Raw genomic sequence first — 27,147 nt, 5'->3', positions numbered from 1 at the left:
AGCACATGAGAGAACAAAACCAGCTTTAAAAAAAACAGCCAAGAAACGGGACATGTTTCTTAACCTCTTCTGTTTAAGCAATTGCCATAGTTATCACAGGGCTGTTTGGAAGACAGACAGCTAATGCAGCACACCTCTTGAGAGCTTATCGTACTGAAATACCTACAAGATGGAGTCAGGAAGGTAGGAGAGTAAAGGCTTGCCACCAGTTAGTAGGAAAGGACCGGCACAAAGGTTTATATGAGATTTTTGTGAGCAGTGGGAATCTCCACTAGTTTCCCTCTAGTACAGAAAAGTGTCAAGCAAAGGATCTGGGTTAGCCAGACCCAGGCCATTAAAACCTATGTTCATGGCTCACAACCATATGGGCAGGAGAGCTCTCCATAGTGATGCTTGCACAGATGGAGCAGATGAAAGGTGAGGTCCGACAAATCAAGGAAGTGCTGATTTTGGTCTCATTACTCTAACTGCTGCCTTGCCAGGAAGGTTGTAGAAATTTGATTATCTTTGAGACTTTTGGCCCACTGTCAAATTTGGTTGAAATTGATTAGAGCTTCAACAGTTACTATTCAGAAATTATGACACAAGGATTACATCTGTCTAATTTTATCAGGAAACCAAGTGCATAAGACAAAAATAAAATTAAATATGGAAAACAAGAAAGGAAGGTTGAGAGACAGAACAGGAAAAAGCAGGAAGAGAAGCAGGCCGTGGATCCATAACTAAAGAAAAAGTGACTTAGGTTTCCTTTCCATGAACATGACCAGAATTAAATCCCGGTAAGATCTTTCTGCAGTGGAAAAGAGAGAAAAAGGCCTACAAATCAGAGTATGAATGGGAGCCTCTACAATTAGTGGGGACATCTAAAAGCTTTAGATGATTGTCCTCCAGGGTAGATTCCTCCTTAGATTCCATACAGGATCCTTTGCCACTGGGAACTACTTAGCATATATAGAAATCAAAGCAGGTACCTCATCTTGCTGGATACCTTCTCTTTTTGATCATTACTTTGAAGTTATTCTTACCCATCTCTAATCCTTTAAATTCTGTGAGGAAGCAGGAGAGGGGAAAAAAATTTAACTGAGTCAAGAAAAAAATTCAGATTGAAAGCAAAGAACATTATTGAAAAAAATGAGGAAATTCTTTCTTTCCATATCCTTTGTCTTTGTTTCTTAGTACCTGTTTCCCTCAAGCAAGAATCTTCTTGTGTAAAAAGGAATTAGGAATCAATGTTAAACTAAGTACCAGGCAGAAGCAGGAAAGATACTCATCAAAACATATGATGGCCTAGTTCATCCCACTCAATCAGTAGAATGGACCAGAAATAAATTTGAAACACTGTACCTATAAATGTTAAGAAGACAAATGTTGACTGAAGACAGGAGTCTTGTACAAATTGCTGAGGCTAATCTTTGATTTCTCTATTATCCAAGCTTCAAATGTCACAAACTATCCAGAATCCACTGGTATCACAACAGTGCGTAATATTAAAAGATTATCAAAAACCCCAGCAAACACACTAATCTATATCTTTATTTCTTTCTCCACAAACCTTGCCTTGTTCTACTCAAGTATCCACAAAGAGCCCACAAGTAAATTTTTTATCTTTGTTTTTGTTGCCAATACTCTCTTCCCTTTCTCTCTCAGAATGTCCCATTAGATCAGGCTGAAATGACGCATTTCTGGCATTTTTCATACAAGGAAACACAAGGAATGGCTAAAATATATAGCACTGCTATCTCATTCAAAATCCAGTAGTTAGAGCAGTAGCTCTGAATGCACGAGGCAGGCTTCAATTCTTGCTTCTTCCTAGGGTGATGAACCCAATTTTTTTCTGGAAAGTATCCTTACCATCACATTACAGTGTACTTGGTGCTAGGTCTTTTAATCTCTCCTGTTAAGTTGTTTTCCATTATATTATAAACAGATATTAACAGGAACTTGGATTAGAAACTGTTTCCTAATCAGCATCCTGTATAATAATTGACAGCTAAAAGACAAATGTAGACAGCACAAATAGTTAGGAGACTTATAACAGAATACCCTCCCCATCCCTCCAGTGCACTGAAAAGAGAAACAGGAGACTCTGGTGCAAATCCCTGCCAACACCCAGCCAGAAAAGAGATCTGAACTAGTAGGAAGATGTCCCATCCCTCAAATGCCATAGCCTCCAAGCTGTACCTTTGGGAAGTACAACTTCTCACTGCTAGCAGTTTTGAAACTAATTTCAAATAATTATTCTCTAATCAAAATTAATTCTCAAATTTGTTCTAAATTCAGAATTTTAGACAGTTTCAGCCACTGAAGTTTCATTTAGAAACTTTTCCCCTGTCTTTAGTTTTACTACATTGGTAATATTGGATTTATTTTTTTTTCTTTTAGAGAGAATTCTAATGAGCTACCTTCCTTCTTGTCACAAAATTCAGGCACTGCTATCTGTAATATTGGTATTTTATAACGGGAATCAATCATCCAATCCACTGCTAAGATCCAGGCTTCCAAGTTTCCATGCAGATTGCTTATAGTGTGTCTGTACCTCTATTATAGAAGGTTTGTATGCACAGAGGAAATAACTGATATTCCATAACAGAATCATAGAATCATAGAATCGTCAAGGTTGGAAAAGACCCTTAAGATCATCGAGTCCAACAGTTAACCTATCAATCACTGCCAAGTCCATCTATACCATGTCTTCAAGCACCGTATCTATCCGTTCTTTAAATACCTCCAGGGATGGAGACTCAACCACTTCCCTGGGCAGCCTGTTCCAATGCTTGACCACCCTCTCGGTGAAGAACTTTTCCCTAATGTCTAACCTAAACCTCCCCTGGCGCAGCTTGAGGCTGTTTCCTCTCGTCCTATCACTCATTACTAGGGAGAAGAAACCGACCCCCACCTCGCTACAACATCCTTTCAGGTAGTTGTAGAGAGCAATAAGGTCTCCCCTCAGCCTCCTCTTCTCCAGGCTAAACAACCCCAATTCCCTCAGCCGCTCCTCATAAGACATGTGCTCTAGACCCTTCACCAACTTCGTTGCCATCCTCTGGACACGCTCCAGCACCTCGATGTCCTTCTTGTAGTGAGGGGCCCAAAAATGAACACAGTACTCAAGGTGCAGCCTCACCAGTGCCGAATACAGGGACACTATCACCTCCCTGGTCCTGCTGGCCACACTATTCTTGATACAAGCCAGGATGCCATTGGCCTTCTTGGCCACCTGAGCACACTGCTGGCTCATGTTCAGGTGGCTGTCAACCAACACCCCCAGGTCCTTTTCCGCCAGGCAGCTCTCCAGCCACTCCTCCCCCAGCCTGTAGCGTTGCATGGGGTTGTTGTGACCCAAGTGCAGGACCCGGCACTTAGCCTTGTTGAATCTCATACAGTTGGCCCCGGCCCATCGATCCAGCCTGTCCAGATCCCTCTTCAGGGCATTCCTGCCCTCCAGCAGTTTTACACTTCCACCCAACTTGGTGTCATCTGCAAACTTACTGAGGGTGCACTCGATCCCCTCATCCAGATCATCAATGAAGATGTTGAACAGGACCGGCCCCAACACTGAGCCCTGGGGAACACAACTCGTGACCGGTCGCGAACTGGATTTGGCTCCATTCACCACCACTCTCTGGGCTCAGCCGTCCAGCCAGTTTTTAACCCAACAGAGAGTGCACCCATCCAAGCCGTGTGCAGCCAGCTTCTCCAGGAGAATGCTGTGGGAGACAGTGTCAAAGGCCTTACTAACGTCCAAGCAGACAACATCCACAGCCTTCCCCTCATCCACTAAGCGGGTCACCTTGTCATAGAAGGAGACCAGGTTAGTGAAACAGGATCTCCCTTTCATAAACCCATGCTGGCTGAGCCTGATCCCTCGGTTGTCCCACACTTGCTGCATAATGGCACTCAAGATGACCTGCTCCATGACCTTCCCCAGCACCGATGTCATGCTGACAGGCCTGTAGTTCCTGGGATCCTCCTTCCGACCCTTCTTGTAGAGGGGTGTCACGTTTGCTAGCTTCCAGTCATCCGGGACCTCCCCAGTTGACCAGGACTGCTGATAAATAATGGAGAGTGGCCTGGCCAGCTCCTCTGCCAGCTCCCTCAGTATCCTCGGGTGGATCCCATCTGGCCCCATGGACTTGTGCGCATCCAGGTGGAGGAGCAGGTCAGTGACTGCCACCTCTTCGACAACTGGGACTTCACTCTGAGTCCTATCTCCATCTCCCAGCTCAGGGGCCTGAAAAATCCGAGGATGACTAGCTTGACTATTAAAGACTGAGGCAAAGAAGGCATTAAGTACCTCTGCCTTCTCCTCATCCTTCGTGGCCAGGTTACCTTCTGCATCCAACAAAGGAGGGAGATTCTCCCTGGCCCTCCTTTTGTCACTGACATATTTATAAAAACTTTTTTTGTTGTCTTTAACGGCGGTGGCCAGTTTAAGTTCTAGCTGGGCCTTCGCCTTTCTGATCTTCTCCCTGCATATCCTCACAACATCCTTGTAGTCCCCCTGAGTCGCCTGCCCCTTCTTCCAAAGTCGGTAGGCTCTCCTTTTTTTCCTGAGTTCTAGCCAAAGCTCTCCGTCCAGCCAGGCCGGTCTTCTCCCCCGCCTGCTCGACTTGCGGCACATGGGGACGGCCTGCTCCTGCGCCTTTAAGATTTCCTCCTTGAATAACGTCCAGCCTTCCTGGACTCCTTTGCCCTTCAGGACTGCTTCCCAAGGGACTCTGTTAACCAGACTCCCGAACAGCCCAAAGTCCTCTGCTGTGTAAGCTCTCTGTGTAAACTCTCTTATTTCAGGCTGAGAGATGTGCATTAAGCTAATCAGAAGAAAAAAGCTCTTATAACACAGAATAAATGTGTCTACGCGAAGGAGCTCATGCAGAATAGCTATCACTGCATTATTTTGCAATGCATTCTGCCTGGAGACATGCCCTAAGCTTTCACTTAAAAAAATACTGGTAGTCCTCACACCCAGCACATCAAACAAGAATCCATTCTAAAACATTTAGTGCGGTCTTCCTGAGTTCAGCCATATAATACAAGATTAATATTTATTACACAATGATTTATTTGAATAGTCTTTAGAAGAAGATAGTTTGACCCTGTGAAGCACGGGAGAGGTTACTGAGGAGTCAGATGGAAAGACGGTCTGAAAGGATTTTCCTTTTTTTTTTTTTCAGTCCATGACTGAAACATCTATGAAGTTAATTTTCTACTTTTCCAGAACTGATTAGTTATTATGATAGAACACAAGTAAATTGATGGATTGTTTTAAACAGAAGTCTGAGGAAACTTTATAAAAATATTTTTAAGATGGGATTTCAACATTACTTTATATTTGTGGAGAATTATATAAAAATATTATCCATAAGAGGCTGTAAGCTTACTATTTTCTGGCTAATGCAACAGTAACTAATTTCACTGTTGAAAAAGTGAAATTATGTAAAGAATATTCCCCAAAAGTAGAACACAGGACTTCATCGTAAGATTTGCACAAATAGTATTAAGTTCCCATATGCAGGAGTGGGATCTCTTCTGGTAACTAAGGATACAAAAAATATTTTTAAGAGTTCTTCGATGTCAGAGGATGACAAAAGGCTGACTAAGACAGTACCAACAGGAAATCCACCTAATGGAATGTAAGACAAATCTGACATGATCTAATGTACAATGGTAAGCCTTGGGCTCAAATAAAAAGTTTTGTGGAATGTACCAAACTAAGAATCTGCTTCATTGGTATGGTTAAGATTATCTTAAAAAAGAACTTTGTTTTATAGAAGAATTTGTTCTACCTGTAAGGAGCAATTTGTTAGCAACATTCAAAGCAGCAAATGTATGGGTTTTCAGATAATATAATTTCAGATTTGGGTACAGTTATTTGACCTTCATTTCCTGTGGTGGATTGACCCTGGCTGGATGCCAGGTGCCCACCAAAGCCACTCTATCACTCCCCCTCCTCAGCTGGACAGGGGGAGAGAAAATATAACTGAAGGTTCGTGGGTCGAGATAAGGACAGGGAGAGATCATTCACCAATTACCATCACGGGCAAAACAGACTCGACTCGGGGAAATTAGTTTAATTTATTACCAATCCAACCAGAGTAAGGTAATGAGAAAATAAAACCTAAATCCTAAAACACCTTCCCCCCACCCCTCCCTTCTTCCTGGGCTCAACTTTACTCCTGATTTCTCCACCTCCTCCCCCCTGAGCAGCACAGGGGGATGGGGAATGGGGGTTGCGGTCAGTTCATCACACATTGTTTCTGCTGCTCCTTCTTCCTCAGGGGGAGGACTCCTCACACTCTTTCCCCTGCTCTAGCATGGGGTCCCTCCCACAGGAGACAGTCCTCCACAAACTTCTCCATCGTGAGTCCTTCCCACGGGCTACAGTTCTTCATGAACTGCTCCAACGTGGGTCCCTTCCACGGGGTGCAGTCCTTCTTCAGGAACAGACTGCTCCAGCATGGGTCCCCCACAGGGTCACAAGTCCTGCCAGCAAACCTGCTCCAGCATGGGCCCCTCTCTCCACGGGTCCACAGGTCCTGCCAGGAGCCTACTCCAGCACGGGCTTCCCACAGGGTCACAACCTCCTTTGGGCGCATCTACCTGCTCCAGCGTGGGGTCCTCCACGGGCTGCAGGTGGATATCTGCTCCACCATTAACCTCCACGGGCTGCAGGGGGACAGCCTGCCTCACCGTGGTCTTCACCACAGGCTGCAGGGGAATCTCTGCTCCAGTTCCTGGAGCACCTCCTCCCCTTCCTTCTTCACTGTCCTTGGTGTCTGCAGAGTTGTTCCTCTCACATATTCTCGCTCCTCTCTCCAGCTGCAATTGTGTGCAGGTGGGGTTTTTTTTTCCCCCTTCTTAAATATGTTATCACAGAGGTGCTACCACCATTGCTGATTGTCTCAGTCTTGGCCAGTGGCGGGTCTGTCTTGGAGCTGGCTGGCATTGGCTCCATCGGACACGGAGGAGGCTTCTGGCATCTTCGCACAGAAGCCACTCCTGTAGCCCCCCCACTACCAAAACCTTGCCACACAAACCAAATACAGTAAGGAGCAATTTGTTAGCAACATTCAAAGCAGGAAATGTATGGGCTTTCAGATAATATAATTTCAGATTTGGGTACAGTTATTTGACCTTCATTTCCTATTCTCATTCATTCCTTACGGCTGGTAGGTCTACAAGTAGAATAAGAATCTGAAGAAACTAAGAGAAATTATGTTAACTTTCTCTATAATTGGTTTTGACTTATGTTGCATATCATACTAGAAATTGTGTACATGTGCAATTGATCCCATAGTATGACATCTTGTAATGAATCTGAACTCAAATTTCCTGGAACACTGGACATTTCAATGTCAGACGCAAATAAATCTGTAATATGATTTGCTCTTCATGGAATATCAACTTGATGATGGAGTTTTTCTGAGAGTACCTACAGTTATGATAATGCACCTGCTCAGGAAATCTGCTAGACTGTTGCTTGTGAGAAACAGAGAGCTGTTCTGGCTCATCATTGTTGCGGCATCACTGTCCACAGTTTCATGGTTTCTTTTCCCAAAGGTGAAAGACCAGTATATATTTTTGCAGATAATGTCCATAAAAGCCTGCACTGTGGAATCCCATTGAGCAGACAAAATAGTACTCATGATAACATGACAGCTTGTAATTCCAGTCTTCAGAGAGAAGTATGTTCCTTCTTTATTTAATGAATAGCTCTGCTCCTCATGTATCCAACAATCATAGAAGACAGAATCATCATAGAATCATTATAGAATGGGTTGGGTTAGAAAGGACCTTTAAAGGCCATCTAGTCCATCCCCCCTGCAATTGGCAGGGACATCTACAACTAGATCAGGTTGCTCAGAGCCCCATCCAGCCTGGCCTTGAGTGTTTCCAAGGATGGGGCATCTACGACCTCTCTGGGCAACCCGTTCCAGTGTTTCACTACCCTCATTGTAAAAAATTTCTTCCTTATATCTAGTCTGAATCTACCCTCTTTTAGTTTAAAACCATTACCCCTTGTCCTATAGCTACTGGCCCTACTAAAAAGTCTGTCCCCATCTTTCTTATAAGCCCCCTTTTGTAGGAATACGTGAGATTGTGTTTTACTTTGACGAGATGCAGCTGTGCCCTTGAGGCTTGTTACAGGTTCGCAGGAATGCAGCTGTGGCCTTGAGGCTTGTTACAAACAAGTTTGTGAAACTTAGAGGCAGAAAAATAAGGATGAGATTGGATACATCCCTGAAAGAGGAATTCGCGTGCACCAGCTTGAAGAACCAATAAGTAACGCTGAAGAGACGCGTGGACAAAAGACAGTAGCCAATGAAATGGGTTTTGCTTGCTCGTGAACACTAGATCATATTATAAAAGGGATAGATTGTAAAAATAAAGGGTCTTCGCTTGTCTTTGCCTGAACTCATATGCAGAGTCCGTGTCTCATTCCCTTCAAATGGTGACCCCGACGTGATTCGGAGGAGGCAGCGCTGCAAGTAGCGTCCGGAGGGAACCCCAGCTGAACGACTCAAGCTGACGGCAGGACCGCGGCTTTAATCCCTGCACATCACCTTAAGAAACAGGTGAGCAGCTGGGCAGTAATCATGGGAGCTAACATATCAGCTGAAGAAGAAGCTATAGTTAAACTTTTAATGCAGCTATTAGCGAAACGAGGAGTGAAGTATGACGCATATAAAATAAAATTATTAATGAAGTTCGTACAAACACAAGGGGCTCCCTCTACAGTCTCTGCAGTATTTGATGTGAAAACTTGGGAACAGGAGGGTAGACGATTTGGGAGGCGGCATCCAGAGGGGACACCACCGCCACCGAAGTCATGACCACTTGGCGATTAGTGACTGAGACCTTGTGCTAATGGCAAGCTGGAAAAAAAAAAAGAAAAGAAAAAAAAAGAAAAAGAAAAAAAAAGGTACAAAACGCAGTTGCTCAAGCGGCGCAGATAGGGAATGATGAACTGAGTGAAAGCAAGCCCCAAGACAAGGAAGCTCTTATAGACTTGGGGGAAAAAGAAAAGAATGAGAACTTGGGTGAAACAAGCAAGGGAACAGGACTCAGACCGCCTCCCCCAAGTTCCATTCCAATGAAACCCACTCCGTCCTGTCCCCCGTGTCCGATGCAGCCGCCCGTGCCGCAGGCTGTACCACAGCCTGAGCGAGCCTTCGACCCCCGGGATCGGTGGGAGCAGCTCCGTAGGGAAGCGCTGAAAGATGGAGAAACCGCGGGGTTCGCGTTTCCGGTGCGCATACAAGATAATAGCAGCCACCCCCCCTGCGCCGCCGCTACCCTCTGCGCCGTTTTCTCCTTCACCTGCTCCTATGCCTTCAACACCTCCGCTAGACCTTCCGATCCCTGCAATCAGTACCCCTCCACTTCCCCGCCCACCTGCCCCAGACCCTGCCACGTCGGCACTCTTACCGCCTTTCTCTACTGCTTCTAATGCCGATACTCCACAAACCCATAATCAATTGCCGCCCGAGGAATGGGGGGCGTCAGCCGCTGCTGCGAGGTGGCAAAAGATTAGACACCAAGCATTGAAAGCGGGAGATACAGCTTTTTGTTCAGCGATAGCGTGTCCCATCATACGCAGCAATGCAAATGTCCCCGATGAGCATGAACCTTTTGGCTGTAATGTTTTAAAAGATCTACGACAAACAGTTGCCGCGCATGGACTGGGTTCTCCTTTTACACAATCCCTGCTATGGGGAATATTTACAAATGAAATAGTACCATTTGATATATGCACGCTTACTAATCTTATATTGACCCCAATGCAAAAGGTGATCTTTGAAAGCACCTGGCGTACCGCCTGCCAAAACACCACAATTATCAATATGCAGCGACAACAAGGCGACCCTTTACAAGGGGCAGGACTCCCACAGCTTATGGGGGATCCGCTGTTAAATCACCCAACGTTACAGGCACGATTACGACCAGGGATATTAGCACAAGGCAGAGACCTTGCTTTACAGGCATTACTAAAAGTGCCGGATGCCAGAAGAGCGACAAAATCATTTACATTAATAAAGCAAGGAAGAGGAGAGGGATATATCTCATTCTTAGATCGTCTTAAAGAGGCTTTGGAAAAACAAATCGAAAATGCAGAAGCAAGAGAGGTCCTACTCTTAAAATTAGCCTTTGAAAATGCGAATACGGACTGTAAAAAAGTGCTTTTGCCTCTAAAAAATCCCTCCTTAATGGATATGATAGAAGCTACCCAAAAGGTGGGGTCAATGCCCCATCATATGGAAACATTAGCTACAGCTTTTGCCGCCGCAATGAAAGTACAGAAATCATGTTTCTCCTGTGGTAAAACTGGACATTTTAAAAGAGATTGCCCACAACTAAGAAAAAGAGATACGACGAGCTCTAAACAGATATGGACTTGAAATAGCCCCTGAAAAAGTGCAAAAAACTGAGCCTTGGAAATATCTGGGCTGGAAAATCTTGCAACAAACAATTGAACCTGCAAAAACAAAAAGGGGGAATGCCAGGAGCCACTCCAGCAGACAGACTAAGCAAAGCCGTGTATGTGTTAAACTACCTGAATATGTCTGAAAATAATATTCCTGTTATTATCTCTCATTTTCTGTCTCTTCAATCAGAAGATTTAATAGCCACCCCCACAGAGGGCTTGATTGGAGACGGCGGCCTTTCTCAAACCTTTCAAAGCACCCACCTGCTCAATATCAATACCCAAGAAGGGTCTACATTTACTGTACGGCCATATGTGACAAATTTGCCCATGAGCCTGTTGGGGCGAGACGTAATGTCCCAATGCGGCTTCACCTTAAATTGCCCTGAAAATTTTCAGTAGCGGCCATTGATGAGCGACCGACAATGAAACTTATTTGGAAAAAAGAAACACCCATTTGGATAGATCAATGGCCGCTCCCCAAAGAAAAGGTCGCTGCCCTTCAAGAACTGGTCAAAGAACAACTGCAACAAGGACATATCACTCCTACAACCAGCCCCTGGAATTCTCCTGTATTTGTTATAAAAAAGAAGAGTGGAAAATGGCGACTGCTACCTGACTTGAGACAAATAAACGAAGCTATGGAAGAAATGGGAGCGCTCCAACCCGGCTTGCCCTCGCCAACAATGATACCCCGAAATTGGGACATAATCATAGTAGACTTAAAAGACTGCTTCTTTACTATCCCACTACATCCTACGGATGCACCGCGTTTTGCGTTTTCGGTACCAAAAATTAACCGAGGCGAGCCAATGGATAGATACCACTGGACTGTCCTGCCTCAAGGAATGAAGAATTCTCCAACAATCTGTCAAACATATGTGGCTAAAGCCATACGTCCTGTACGACTAAAATTCCCGGAAATGTATATCTATCACTATATGGACGACATTTTACTAGCAGGCCCCACGAACACCATGGTGCGTGAAGCACTACCTGTTTTAAAATATGCATTGCAAAGCAAAGGACTGCAAATCGCACCAGAAAAAATTCAAATGGAAGCACCATGGAAATATCTTGGGTGGAAAATCTTACAACAAAGTATCCAACCCCAAAATGTGATCATTTCAGCAGAGACAAAAACCTTGAATGATGTACAAAAACTACTGGGAAACATAAATTGGATTAGAGCACAGTGTGGTATTGATAACTACACATTAACACCCTTATTTGAGCTACTTAAAGGAGATACCGATATTAACGCACCACGCCAATGGACGACCGAAGCAAAAAACGCACTGAGAATCATAAATGAAAAACTCTCACTGCAACAATGTCACCGACGACTTGAAAATTTACCCATACAATTATATATCTGCAACCAAAAACAACAGCCTCTAGCAATCATCGGACAATGGGAGAACAAAGGAATAGACCCTCTCATAATGTTGGAATGGGTGTTTTTGCCACATCAACCTGCGAAAACCCTGGCTACTCGTATTGAAATGTTCGCCGCCTTGATAAAAAAGGGCAGAGAACGAATTGTAGAAATGGCTGGAGAAGAGCCTCATCTCATTGTCCTTCCTGTCGTAAAGGACTACTTAGATTGGTGCTTACAAAATAGTCTAGAACTTCAAATGGCCTTAGCAGGGTTTAGTGGAAGAATTGATACTCATCACCCCCCCATAAAATGTTCACCTTTTACAATAATGATGTAAAAATTGAAGAGGCGCCACTATACCAGTGGCAACCGGTTAAGGGTCAAACGGTGTTCACCGATGGCTCAGGGAAAACAGGAAAAGCCGTCATCACATGGCAAAAAGAAGGTCAATGGCAACACAAAATAGAACAAATTGAGGGTTCACCTCAATTAGTCGAGTTGCACGCCATTACCATGGCTTTTAGAGAATGGCCTCTAACTCCACTAAATATTGTGTCAGACTCACTATATGCTGTAGGAATTGTGCAACGCATTGAAAGGGCACAACTAAAACATATACTGAAAGAAGCCTTGGTTTTGAAGTTTAAGGAGCTATTATTCTTAATAGAACAACGAAAACATCCCTATTGTGTAATCCACATTAGAAGCCATACAAACTTACCCGGGTTCTTTACAGAAGGAAATGCACGAGCCGATTAACTAACGAACATTGCATTACATACCCCAGTACCAAACACACTTTCTCAAGCTCAATTATCGCATCAATTTTTCCACCAATCTGCCAAAGCTCTTGTGAAACAATTTGCAATCTCTATGGGGGATGCAAAACTCGTTGTGCAAACATGTCCAGACTGTCAACAACAACCATCTCACCCATTGTTTGCGACAAACCCTAGGGGACTCTCCTCCCTTCAGCTCTGGCAAACTGACGTGACTCATGTACCCGACTTTGGTCAGCAGAGATATGTTCACGTTTCCATAGATACCTACTCCCATGCAATCTGGGCCACTGCAATGACAGGTGAAACTAGCCGGCACGTACAAAGCCACTTCCGAGCTGCCTTTGCAGCGCTTGGTATTCCAAAAGAAATAAAAACAGATAATGGCCCGGCATATGTCAGCCATGCGACACAAAAGTTTTTCCACACATGGGGTATCACTCATAAAACAGGGATACCCCATTCCCCCACAGGGCAAGCTATTATAGAACGTGCACAGAGAACCTTAAAAACTCTATTGCAAAAACAAAAAGAGGGGGAAGCTCAGGAATCTTCCCAAAACAGATTAGGAAAAGCTATATATGTACTAAACCATTTATCGCTGCCTTTTCAACATGAAGATGTCACACCCATAGTCAAACATTTTAAAGCTATGGAGTCGGGAATGGCACATATATCACAGGAGAAGGCGATGGTAATGATGAAAAATTTAAATACTGGGTGTTGGGAAGGGCCATATCGGCTACTAACTTGGGGTCGAGGGTATGCTTGTGTCTCAACAGATGTAGGACCTAAGTGGGTACCCGCAAGGTGCATAAGACCGGCTCTTGCATTGGATAACAAGAACGAGCAGCAGAAGACGCTGAACTCTGAGAAGACTGATGGGGAATGACTTATCAGATAACTCCAAATTAATCCATAAAGCAATCAAAGATTTGAAGTTAGCAAATTACAAGTCAGTGATGGATTTGATTGGCTTAATTACTTACTAACAAGTTGTGGAACTGGCGGGTGGATAATGTCTCTAATCAAAATGGTTTTTTTCTTGTTACTAATATTTTGCACTATAATAATGATAGTTTCTTGTCTAGTGTCTTGGGTATAGAAAATGCTACAGAATATGATTAAACAAGCTTTTGTGTTAAAAAAAACAAAAAGGAGGATTTGTAGGAATAAGTGAGATTGTGTTTTACTTTGACGAGATGCAGCTGTGCCCTTGAGGCTTGTTACAGGTTCACAGGAATGCAGCTGTGGCTTTGAGGCTTGTTACAAACAAGTTTGTGAAACTTAGAGGCAGAAAAATAAGGATGAGATTGGATACATCCCTGAAAGAGGAATTTGCATACACCAGCTTGAAGAAGCAATAAGTAACGCTGAAGAGATGCGTGGACGTAAGACAGTAGCCAATGAAATGGGTTTTGCTTGCTCGTGAACACTAGATCATATTATAAAAGGGATAGATTGTAAAAATAAAGGGTCTTCGCTTGTCTTCACCTGAACTCATATGCGGAGTCCGTGTCTCATTCCCTTCACCCTTTAAGTACTGAAAGGGTGCAATAAGGTCTCCCTGCAGCCTTCTCTTCTCCAGGCTGAACAACCCCAGCTCTCTCAGCCTTTCCTCATAGCAGAGGTGGTCCAGCCCTCTGATCATTGTTCTGGCCCTCCTCTGGACCCACTCCAACAGATCCATGTCCTTCCTGTGCTGAGGATTCCAGAGCTGGATGCAGTACTCCAGGTGGGGTCTCACGAGAGCAGAATAGAGGGGCAGAATCACCTCCCTCGACCTGCTGGCCACACTTCTTTTGATGCAGCCCAGGATACGGTTGGCTTTCTGGGCTGCAAGTGCACATTGCCGGCTCATGTCCAGCTTTTCATCTACCAGTACCCCCAAGTCCTTCTCCTCAGGGCTGCACTCAATCCCTTCATCCCCCAGCCTGTATTGATACTGGGGGTTGCCCCGACCCAGGTGCAGGGCCTTGCACTTGGCCTTGTTGAACCGCATGAGGTTTACACAGGCCCATTTCTCCAGCTTTTCCAGGTCCCTCTGGGTGGCATTCCGTCCCTCAGGCGTGTCAACCGCACCACTCAGCTTGGTGTCATCTGCAAACTTGCTGAGGGTGCACTCGATCCCGCTGTCTATGTCATTGATGAAGATATTGAACAGCACTGGCCCCAGAACGGACCCCTGAGGGACACCACTCATCACTGTTCTCCATCTGGACATCGAGCCATTGACCACTACCCTCTGGATGTGATCATCCAGCCAGTTAGCTATCCACTGAACAGTCTGCCCATCAAATCCATATCCTTCCAATTTAGAGAGGAGGATGTTGTGGGGGACCGTGTCAAAGGCCTTATAGAAGTCCAGATAGATGACATGCGTAGCTCTTCCCTTGTCCACTGATGTAGTCACTCCATCACAGAAGGCCACTAGGTTGGTCAGGCAAGACTTGCCCTTGGTGAAGCCATGCTGGCTGTCTCGAATCACCTCCCTGTCCTCCATGTGCCTTAGCATAGCTTCTAGGAGGATCTGTTCCATGATCTTCCCAGGCACAGAGGTGAGGCTGCCAGGTCGGTAGTTCCCAGGGTCCTCCTTTCTACCCTTTTTAAAAATGGGTGCAATATTTCCCTTTTTCCAGTCCCCAGGGACTTCACCTGACTGCCATGACTTTTCAAATATCATGGAGAGTGGCTTGGCAACTACATCAGCCAGTTCCCTCAGGACTCTGGGATGCATCTCATCGGGACTCATCAACTTATGTATGTTCAGGTTCCTCAGGTGGTCGCGAACCTGATCTTCTCTTACAGTGGGAAGGACTTTGCTCCCCCAGTCCCTGTCTTGCAGTCCATCCACTCGAGAGGTGTGGGAAGAGAGGTTGCTAGTGAAGACTAAGGCAAAATGTTGTTGAGTACCTCAGCCTTCTCCTCATCTGTTGTTACCAGTTTGTCAGTCGTGTTCATCAGGGGGGTACGCTTTCTTTGACCTTCCTTTTCTGGCTGACATACCTATAGGAGCCCTTCTTATTGTTCTTTGTGTCCCTTGCCAAGTTCAGCTCCAGCTGCGCCTTAGCCTTCCTGACCCCATCCCTACACAACCGGGCAACGTTCCTATACTCTTCTCATGTCCTGGTTTCAGCTGGGATAGAGTTAATTTTCTTCCTAGTAGCTGGTGTTTTGGATTTAGGATGAGAATAATGTTGATAACACACTGATGTTTTGGTTCTTGCTGAGCAGAGTTTACACTAGTCAAGGACTTTTCAGCTTCTTGTGCTCTGCCAGGTGCACAAGAAGCTGGGAAGGGGGCACAGCCAGGACAGCTGACCCAGAATGGCCAAAGGGCTATTCCATACCATATGACATCATGCTCAGTATATAAGCTGGGGTGAGAAGAAGGAAGGGGGGGACATTCGGAGTGATGGCGTTTGTCTTCCCAAGTAACCATTACACGTGATGGAGCCCTGCTTTCCTGGAGATGGCTGAACACCTGCCTGCCAATGGGAAGTATTGAATGAATTCCTTGCTTTGCTTTGCTTGTGCGCGCGGCTTTTGCTTTACCTATTAAACTGTCTTTATCTCAACCCATGAGTTTTCTCACTTTTACTCTTCCGATTCTCTCCCCCATCCCACCAGGGGGTCTGAGCGAGCGGCCATATGGTGCTTAGTTGCCGGCTGGGGTTAAACCACGACATCCCAGGATACCTGTCCCTGCTTCCACTGCCTGTGCATTTCCTTCTTGCCCTTTAGTTTGACCAGCAGGTCTTGACTCAGCCATGCTGGTCTCTTGCCTTCCTTTCTTGATTTCTCATACCTGGGGATCGAGAGCTCTTGCGCTCTATGGAAAGCATCCTTAAAGCTCTGACAGCTCTGTTCTGCTCCCTTGTCCCTGAGGGCAGTTTCCCAGGGGGTCCCACTAACTCCTTGAACAGCTGGAAGTTTGCTTTCCTATAATTCAGGGTCCTGACTTTACTCTTCACCTGTCCCATATCCCTCAGGACTGCAAACTCCACCAGTGATCACTGCATGATCACTGCAGCCCAGGCTGCCTCCAGTATTGCTGTAGAGCAATATAGTTTCCATACATACAAAGGTGCAAAACCACCACGCCATTGCAGATTAAATGGATGATGGGCCACAGCATGCACAAACATTTGATCTTTTGTACAATAATTACTTAAGACTTAATGCAAATTAGGTTTATAAACATCAACACATAGTACAGGCTTACATACAAGTCAGAACTGAAAACCAAGTCTATTGCAGTTGTTGGGTTCAATTAGATACATAATACAGTCAGCTGCAGAGACAGAAACCTGTTAAGCTTTCACCAATTTGGAAATCATCAGGAATGCTTTGAATTCTATTTTGATAGGATGAAACACTTATAATTCATTAAAAAGTCCAGCTGACTGAACAAGTGGTAGGTATAATGCAAACCTGCAAAGATCTCTTGATTTAAAATGCCGCTGATGAACTAATCTTCTGGACAAGGATACATTTGGATGCATCATCTCTTCAAATGTGCCGTTATTTCATTTCCACAAATAAAGATACCAAATGGAAAGTTCTTGCATTGCTAATGCTTTGCCCCACTGTAATCACACATGCTAGTTATTAAAATGGTAGTACATATTCTTAATGCTGACAGTCATAAAACATTCTGAAACTGAATGGAGAGCTGTTTGAGAAAATCATCAACTCCTGAATTTGTGACAGAAGATATTAGATCTATCAGCTGAAGTCTAAAATAGCAAAATCTTCCCTTCACTCCCCCCCAGGACATAAGCTTCTTTCTCCAAATTCTAGACTACTTTACTTAGATCTCGTACATGAAGCATATGAACCTCTTTAATTGCCTAACATGAGAGGGATTTTGGAAGACATGGAAAACAAAGGATAATTATGGATTGGGAGGTCAAAGCGGAATGCACTGCCCTGGGTAACAAGCCCCACTCATTGTAACAGGCCAAATCTATTCCAAGGGGGTAAGCAGGTATTCAAAGGCAGGACTGGACTCATTCTTGAGTCACTGTAATTCAGTGTGTGGATTTTGCCAGCTTAAAAGTCTTTCAAGCACACCAAGATTAGTGTCAGGTACACATGAACCATATTCAACTCCCTATTTGTTCCCCAGGGCTCAAACAGCCTCAGGGCCAGTTCTGGTTAATAACTTTATCAATGATCTGGATGAGGGGATTGAGTGCACCCTCAGGAAGTTTGCAGATGACACCAAGTTGGGTGGAAGTGTCGATCCACTGGAGGGTAGAAAGGCCCTACAGAGGGACCTGGACAGGCTGGATGGATGGGCCGAGGCCAACTGTATGAGGTTCAACAAGGCTAAGTGCCGGGTCCTGCACTTGGGTCACAACAACCCCATGCAATGCTATAGGCTTGGGGAAGAGTGGCTGGAAAGCTTCCTGGGGGAAAAGGACCTGGGGGTGTTGATCAACAGCTGGCTGAATACGAGCTGGCAGTGTGCTCAGGTGGCCAAGAAGACAAATGGCATTCTGGCTTGTATCAGGAATAGTGTGGCCAGCAGGACTAGGGAAGTGATGGTCCTCCTGTACTCAGCAGTGGTGAGGCTACACCTCGAGTACTGTGTTCATTTTTGGGCCCCTCACTACAAGAAGGACATTGAGGTGCTGGAGCGTGTCCAAAGAAGGGCAATGAAGCTGGTGAAGGATCTAGAGCACAAGTCTTATGAGGAGCAGCTGAGGGAACTGGGGTTGTTTAGCCTGGAGAAGAGGAGGCTGAGGGGAGACCTTATTGCTCTCTACAACTACCTGAAAGGAGGTTGTAGCGAGGTGGGGGTCAGTCTCTTCTCCCTAGTAACAAGCGATAGGACAAGAGGAAATGGCTTCAATTTGCCCCAGGGGAGGTTTAGATTGGATATTAGGAAAAACTTCTTCACCGAAAGGGTAGTCAGGCACTGGAACAGGCTGCCCAGGGAAGTGGTTGAGTCCCCATCCCTGGAGGTATTTAAAAGACGGGTAGATGTGGTGCTTATGGACATGTTTTAGTGGTGGACTTGGCAGTGATAGGTTAACGGTTGGACTCGATGATCTTAAGGGTCTTTTCCAACCTAAATGATTCTATGATTCTATGGAAGTTGCACAGCATGGATAAAACCAACGCTAATTTTAAGTATTTCTTCAGAATTTCAAAATTGAACTTCAAAGTCCAGCTGAGGAAAGCAGAGTTCAGTCCCACACATACTTGTGACTAAATTAACATAATCTCAATGGACATCTGTATAATAACCAGCTTTCCCTAATATACACTTACCTAAAGTGTAGACAGGACAGCTAAACTTCAGTCAAGTGAAAAGAAAAGAAAAGAAAAGAAAAGAAAAGAAAAGAAAAGAAAAGAAAAGAAAAGAAAAGAAAAGAAAAGAAAAGAAAAAAGAGAAAAAGAAAAAGAGAAAAAGAAAAAAAGAAAAAAGAAAAAGAAAACAGAAAAATAAGAAAAAAGAGAAAAGAGAAAAGAGAAAAGAGAAAAGAGAAAAGAGAAAAGAGAAAAGAGAAAAGGAAAAAGAAAAAAGAGAAAAAGAAAAAAAGAAAAAAGAGAAAAAGAAAAAAGAAAAAGAAAAAGAAAAAGAAAAAGAAAAAAGAAAAAAGAAAAAGAAAAAAGAAAAAAGAAAAAGAAAAAAGAAAGAAAAAAAGAAAAAAAGAAAAAAAAGAAAAGATACATTTTCTTGCCTTCATTCAGGTCTTCCTATACAATACTGTGACAACAGTGTTATGAATTTTATTATCTTAAATTAACATCATCTTCTGGAGGACCCAAGGATTAAATTGCATTGAAAATATTACACTGTATATGACCACTTTGTTGAATTTCCTCCGAACTTGAGTTATCTCTTGTAATCTCCCCAGAAGATGCTACAATAGATGTTCCAGAGTTCAAAAGCACATACTATAGCATCTTTTGTAGAATTTCTTCTGACAGATGTAATGTTTTATCACAGATATCAAGTTCTTCTATACTGGGTAACTTCTAAAATGAACACCTCACTTCCTTATTTATCACTTTATCACCAAATCTCTCAATTCTAACACTTCATTATGATTTCTGCTATTTTCTTTGATAAAACAAGAGCATCAAGAAAACTGGATGAAAAATATAAATTAATTCTTACCGCTGCCAAATTGATAAATGTTATTTTCTATTATTATTTTCCCTACGTGTAGAAATATTTGGTTCTAATGTAAAAAAATCTAAGTATCATCTGTTATTTGTGAAAATAGCAACTCAGATTACTAATAACTCACAGGTCAACTTTTAAAATTTCTATCATAGTATAAGCTCAACTTGTATGACCTCAGATAATTTAGGATAGTTATTTGTTTTCAAGGGTATACTCTTTCTCCAAAGCTTCAAGAAATAAGTGTGGTAAAGAAAGTTTTAAATCATCCTTATGTCCAATCAAATCTGCATTACTTCTGAATTTAGAAACATCCTGAAACATGCTTATCCAAAGCAAGACCTACAAGAAGATCCTCAAAAGGCAGCCTCTATTATTTTATTTGTTTATTTTTTTTAAAAAACAAGGAGAGTTCCACCCCAGTGGAGCTGAGGTTATCAAAGCCTCACTATGCTCCATTAGCTCTGTTACCTAGCATAAAAGAAACAAAGCACTGACAATAATCTCAGTGTCTGCTGATTCTCTCTCTCATGCGCAGATATAAAAGTCCATATATTATATTCATTTTTTTCTTATCTAAAAGAAACCTATCTCATCTTTCAAGCACATTGTACAACTATTAATGAAAAAGAGACTGAACTCTGTGGTGGTTACATGCAAGATTCACCTCTGTTTCATAAAATTCCCTTATCAGTATCATCTTTTCCAATCCACATTTTAAAGGACTGCAAATGTAAGTAGCAAACAAAACAAAGCACACCTTGAAATGTACACTCCAAATGAAGGAAGCTGTGAAAATGCTGCCAATTGTGCTTTATTTAATTTTTGTTTGCTATTTTGATTCTGTGCAATCACCGAGAAATTAAAAGAATCACTAGAATGGACAGTGCCTAACCTAAAATATGCTTCCTTGCTAAACTGAAAGATATATTACCATCGTAAATTGTAAAATATATCACAAGTACTCATTGGCTCAGAGAACAACTGTAATAGGGTATTCTCCAGAAGCAAAACATTGTGTGAAATTACAGTGCGTTACCCAGTTTTTAGTCAAGAAACAGAGAAAGGCTATAGAAAGTCTTCTATAGAGAGGAGGATTTTGGAAGGGAAGCTGTCTGAAGATGTTTGGTAATGTGACCAAATGACCAACTCAATTTTTACATATCAAAGGTTAAAAGATTTTAAGATAAGCAGATATCTGAAGATGTGACACACAAACACACACATACTTGCACTAGTGTATATACTTCTGTGTTAGAGAGAAACATAAAACAACCATAGATTAAAAAAAAAAAAACAACAAAAACCAACAAAACAAAACCCAATCATTTCCTCTCATCAGTTTGTCTACTTTAATTCCTTTTCCATTGGGCTCCAAAAGCATCTCTGCTTCAGACTCCAGTGTTTTCAACATAGTGCTGACTAGTTTCTCACACACGAGTGAAGAATGTAATTACATGATTCTAGTGTTCTTGTTAATGCAACTGGTTCCCATTTGTTCAAAAGGTCCATTCAAACCTGATCTTGTTTGTTTTTAACTACTTATGGACCTGATTCAACAACTGAAGCTTTCACCTCTTTTACCAATTCCACTTACCTACATTACACCTAACGGAGTGCAGTGAAGTCCCTCCTGATTTCCAAACACATAGCTCAGGGCTTGACTGCACAAGTACGTTATACCAATTTAGCTTAAAATTGCCTATACATCAATTTGCAAAATCCCGTGTGAAACAATGTATTTAAATTTAAGTCTGGCTTATGGGTGGGGTTCTTTTTGTCTGGTTTTTGTTTGTTTGTTTGTTTTTAAGGAAAGGACTCAAGCTCAACTGATGTAAACCAGACTGAAATACAGGCATCTATTTGGACTTTCACATTGATTTAGCTTATTTGGTTTAAAAAGCAGATCTGTGCTTTTTATTCTCCGATGAGAATTAGACTCTTGTCTCTCCACACTTGTCTGCTACTGACTTTCCTTGTTTCTCTAGAAAAGAGGTGGCCAAACTGTAGTGCACATACCACTCATGTCTGCTTTTGTGATATGCTCAATGCTGAACTGAGCCACAGCTCCTGGCTCTCACTGCTCTTACACAGGCAGCAGATTAACTGCCTACTAGGTCCTGTAAAGCCTCTGTAAACACAGTTAGGAACTACTGCAGCCACCACCTGCATCTAACAATAATGGACAGCTCTGCTGCCCCCAGGCAGACCTGCACTTCTGGTTCAGGATATAGGAAGAGGACCAACACGTGGTGAAATAGAAAGACCAGGATTAGGGTGATGGCATGCACACAGGAGAAGCTACGATTCCACTTTGTACTTGCTGGAAGTGAAGATTCATGATTTGGATGTGTGCAGGGGAAAGGATGTGGCTGAAGTGCAAAATTAGAGTAAACTTCTGTGGGTGCGTGAATGGATGGGGAAGGTGAGTGTGAGCATTGGACTGCAATCCTAGCTTGGAAGACAGGAACATGCATGTCCTGGTTTCAGCTGGGATAGAGTTAATTTTCTTCTTGGTAGCCGGTATGGGGCTGTGTTTTGGGTTTAGGATGAGAACAATGTCGATGATGCACTGATGCTTTGGTTCTTGCTAAGTAGTGCTAAGCTGTTGCTAAATAGGTGCTAAGTGGCGCTCTCACTGGTCAAGGACTTTTCAGCTTCCCCTGCTCTGCCAGGGGCACAAGAAGCTGGGAGGGGGCACAGCCGGGGGGGGGGGGTGCTGACCCAGACTGGCCAAAGGGCTATTCCATACCATGTGACGTCATGCTCAGTATATAAGCTGGGGGAGGAAGAAGGAAGGGGGGGGGGGGGATGACGACATTGGGTGTGATGGCGTTTGTCTTCCCAAGTAACCGTTACGCATGATGGAGCCCTGCTTTCCTGGGGATGGCTGAACACCTGCCTGCCGATGGGAAGTAGTGAATGAATTCCTTGCTTTGCTTTGTTTGCGTGCACGGTTTTTACTTTGCTTATTTAACTGTTCTAATTTATTTTACTTCAGTTATTAAACTGTTCTTATCTCAGCCCACGAGTTTTCTCCCTTTTACCCTTCTGATTCTCTCCCCCATCCCACTGGTGGGGAGTGAGTGAGCGGCTGCGTGGTGCTTAGTTGCTGGCTGGGGTTAAACCATGACAATGCAGTAAGAAAGCTGGGAGGAGAAGAGCCATAGATGAGGCTCTGGTTTTGCATGGTTAGAAAAACATGTGACCCTGGATGCCAGAAGTTACCAATGATTATCATATACCCACTAACTAGGTTTGGAAACCCCTGGTCTGTGCTACTTCACCATCACTTCTGCAAGTATTTCCTTTTCAGGTTCTAATAGAGTAACAATTTTCTTGCATCTTTGTACCTACTCACCTACTATTTTCTATTTTCTGCCAAAAACATTTTGTCTTGCCTTTCCCTCTGCTTTTATATTTAGCATTGATCAATTATTTAAATCAATGCCCTTAATGGCAGGTTCTTCATAAGCAGCATATTTTGAATGTTTAAGGGATTTCACAATGGCTTGTAGAAAATGCTATATAAAATTAAATTATTTAATAGGAGGATAATTTAACAGAAACTTTATATTCTATACTCAAGGCTTAAAACCCATAAGTTTTCTTTACACATGATTTTTTTTTAATTTAGGCCTCATCTCACATTTGACTCAAAAAATATATATATACACAAACTCAAAATTTCAAAAGCATTCAGTACACTGGAAATTAACAGTGAATTTTTTAATTGTTTAAATTACACTCTGGAGTCTGGTTTGGAAAGGAAAGCCTTCTGGAGGCTAAAAGTGATGTTTGGAAGTTTATTTCTATATCATTAAAAGATGCCACATTCCATAGCATCCATATGTACATGCATAAACAGATTATGTACACTGATTTATCATGTATATGATAGATCACATACATAAACCCAACAACACTGAATCTACACAAGTATATATCTACCAATGAGATATTTTAAAAATAAAATTTTGGTATGAATTGCAGTCTTGATCTTGGGCCCCTATAGCTTCTGCATATTATACATACATATATACATATGTATGTGTATATAAAAACACATATTTTTTCTTTTTTTTCAACTATCATATAGATATGAAATCTATCAAAAGATATAGAAAACCTATCCAAGCTATCCAAATCAATACTATAAAACAGTTTAAAGAAGTGGAATAGGTGATCAAAACGTACTACTGTTACACGTATTTAAATGTTCATAGAATCTGGAACTGAATTAACTGGTAAAATTCATTTCTGTGGTCAAAACTAATGAAAGTTGCAACATAATTAAGACATGAAAATAATAGGAAAAAACAGTCCTAGCCCTTTCAAAAACAAAGAAAAATCCTCCCCCTGTTGCATATCACTGGCACAACTCCATTGACAATAATGCACTGATCAGTGCATAAGTTTCACAAACCTGTGGTCCAAATTTTTATATGACAGAACAACACTGAGTCTACAAAAGGAGATCTCTAACAATGAAACATTTCAAAAATAAAATCCCAGTATTGATTTCAGCCCTGATCTTTAAACTGTACAGATTCTGAATATCAGCTTTAATGAAGGAGGATTATACTTGGCCTTCTGACACCCTCCTTTGTAGCTATAGCATCATGGTGTGCCCGAAGCAGGAGTAGGAAGGAAAGTTGATTGAATTAAACTCTACTCTAGCTCTGCCAGTCTGCTGGACAGCTCTGTGTGTACCTATCACCTGATTATAAGGTAGCTCAGTCCCTGGGGTTGCTCCTATTTACACCATGAACCTAAAATTAAGCACATATATCTGTTCTCTTGAATATCTGCATACAAGCACTCCTAAACTGGAATCTAAATGATTATACTAGAAAAATCTATGTCAGATAATCCAATAATAGCCTACATACATAAACCCATCATTAATGTTATTTTCACCTTCCTGCCACAAGGCATGCTTAGCTCAATTTAGCAGCTGTGCTTACATCTATATCAATTTCAGAAGTCACTGAAGTCTGTGTCACTGCCTATATCCAATGGTAAACATGGTTCTTAGCCATGTGGCGGTGTGCTTCCCCCCCCCCCTCCCCCGCATAAGCAATAACCACCAGTGGGGGTTGTGATGGCTGCATCCAGCTTATGCTGGACTTTGGGGATGGATAGCAACATAGTAGCCAAGGGATGTCTGGAGCAGCAATCTAAAGGTCTTGCTGGTACACAAATATGACTATGAGTCAATCATCTTACTCTATAAATAGTGGACAGCCCAGGGCCCCTTGAGCTCTCCTGCACGGCAGCAGGCTGCATGCCAAGATCTCCCCTTGAGAAGGGAAGGTTATTCCTCGAGGTTGAGAGATTCCTTACCACAACAGATCCTCAGTAAGTGACTAATAGCATGCTAAACTTTGAAATCTTAGCTAAGTGATATAAAGGATTGATTGCGCATATATAATCCTTTAGACATAAACCATCAACCAAGTCTGGGACTGGGATTGGATCCAGCCACACCTAGCCTCCTCTCTGAGAAGGAGTTTAGAAAGCAAGGGGGTCCTTTCTGAACCTCATAACTCAACGGGAGGGTCTCCCTGACAGTCTCGTCTGACCCTGTCCTCTATGCAGTAAATAATCAAGTGTACCTTGCCATCAAATCTTGTTAAACCACTGTCGCATTTACCATTGAACCTTGTTAACTCACTGCTTTATATCAATAAAGTATATTGTTGCTTCTCTCTTACGAGTGAAGTGCACTCTCAATCCATCCGTGATGAGTCAATATCAATTCTAACCAGAGCCTTCCTCCTTTAAGACAGAGAGTAAACTGCTTTTTAACACTGTTTTTGCAGGATCATAGTTATCCCTTTGTATTATACTGCTAATTCTGATTATAAAGAAACTATTCTTCCCAAATGTGGGCAGCTTTCCTCCACCCTCCCACATATAATGCAAAAATAACTACAGTTCACACAGCAGATGCAAAGCAAGGACTTTTAGAAACAGACCATATACTGTCATTTTTAAACATAGCTGAGACTCTGGATTAGAAATATGGGCTCAGTTTCCAATTCTACCAAAGGCTCCTTGTATGATCTTGGGCATGCAATTTTTTTTTCTGTTTAATTACTCATGTACTGAAGGGACACAAGTTAACTTTTTGTTCAATGAGTGTTGTAAGGATTGAACAATATCTGTGAAGTATTCAAATACCACATTAAGGACTACTTAAACATGCAAGAAGGCAAGCAAACAAGTTATGAACCTATGGTAGCCAGAGTGCATAGCAGAACACACCTCACAGTAGGAGGATCTCTCGGGTCCTGAGCATAAATTCAAGGGAGAGTAACTGTTACCTTCACAGCAAGGAGATAAAGAGCTCAAAGACTGAGCAAGCCATTTATACCAACCCAAAAACCGTTTGAACCCTTTGTACAGTCACCCCACAAACGCTTTACAAGTTCCATCGGCTATCTCCATTGAGCACCTAAATTAAAAATCTCCCCAAGCAAGCAAACAAACAAAAGTACAAGACAAACACGGGATTTCACTCCTCTCGAATATTTCTTAGAAAAAAAATGTAAAGAAATCCCACCTAGCCAGATCTGGACAGCAGGTACCCTACACACCCCAGAAAAAAGGCAGGAAATATGGCCACTTTCTTATATCCGAAGACGACTTTCACTTTCCGGCTCGCTGCAAGGGCAGAGTTTGCGGCCCGGCTGCGGGGACGGCACCAGCTGTAGCACCAGGAGCCGAGGGGGGTCCTCCGACCGCGAACCCTCAGGCCCCGGACACCCCTCATGCACCGGCCACCCCCACCGCCCCCATCCATTGATCCATCCATCCATCCATCCATCCATCCATCCATCCACAGGCACAATGCGGCAGAGCCCACGGCGACAGCGGGAGGGGAAGGGGCAGCCCACGGCCGGGCCCGCACGGCTCCCCTCCCAGCGGCAGCGCGAAAACCCCTAACAGCAGCCGGGCCCGCGGCTGGCTGCCTGGCCGCCCGCCCGCTCGCTCACTCGCTCGCCCGCCCGGCCCGGCCCCCGCCCGCAGGCAACGGCTGCCGGAGATGGGACGTCCCAACCCGCCCCTCGCAGCCCGAACACCTACCCACACCATCCCAGAACCCGGCAGCAGAGGAGTGACGAGGGAGCAGCCCGCCCTCTCCCTCCACGACTCCGTACCCGAACCCGCTCCGGCCCCTGAAATGGCTGAACAAAGGGAACCTCGCTCCGCTGCCACCACCTCTCCGATTGGCCGGGGGGGGCGGGGCTCGGCGAGCGGGGGAGGGCGGGGGCGCCACTAGCCGGTCACTCTGTCAACGGCGGCCTCGTCTTGTGTCCGTGGCTTCGGGTGTGATAGAGACGGCAGTGAAATGGCCGCCCGGCCCCGCCCTCGGCCTCTCCCGGGCTCCCATGCACAGAGCCGCTTCTCCCTG

At 43.6% G+C, this 27,147-nt stretch overlaps 1 protein-coding gene across 7 annotated transcripts in view; it reads right to left on the bottom strand.

Annotated features, from left to right (window-relative positions):
• The window catches only part of LOC104016330 (transportin-1), a 110,565-nt gene extending 83,620 nt beyond the window's left edge, over positions 1–26,945 (bottom strand). For 5 of the 7 annotated variants that reach the window (XR_015707604.1, XM_087770734.1, XM_087770737.1 and 2 more), the window contains exon 1: positions 26,820–26,945. The gene's annotated coding sequence lies outside the window, so the exon portion shown is untranslated. Of the gene's footprint in view, positions 1–26,295; positions 26,311–26,819 lie in introns of those variants that run through there. The other 2 variants (XM_087770735.1, XM_087770736.1) reach the window with 2 other exon arrangements.
• Between the last annotated feature and the right edge of the window lie 202 nt (positions 26,946–27,147).

This window comes from Nipponia nippon, unplaced genomic scaffold (genome assembly GCF_047370975.1).
Source record: "Nipponia nippon isolate SJK-2023a ecotype South Korea unplaced genomic scaffold, ASM4737097v1 scaffold_33, whole genome shotgun sequence".
Lineage (NCBI taxonomy): Eukaryota > Metazoa > Chordata > Aves > Pelecaniformes > Threskiornithidae > Nipponia > Nipponia nippon.
This window is presented reverse-complemented; position numbering and strand designations above follow the sequence as displayed.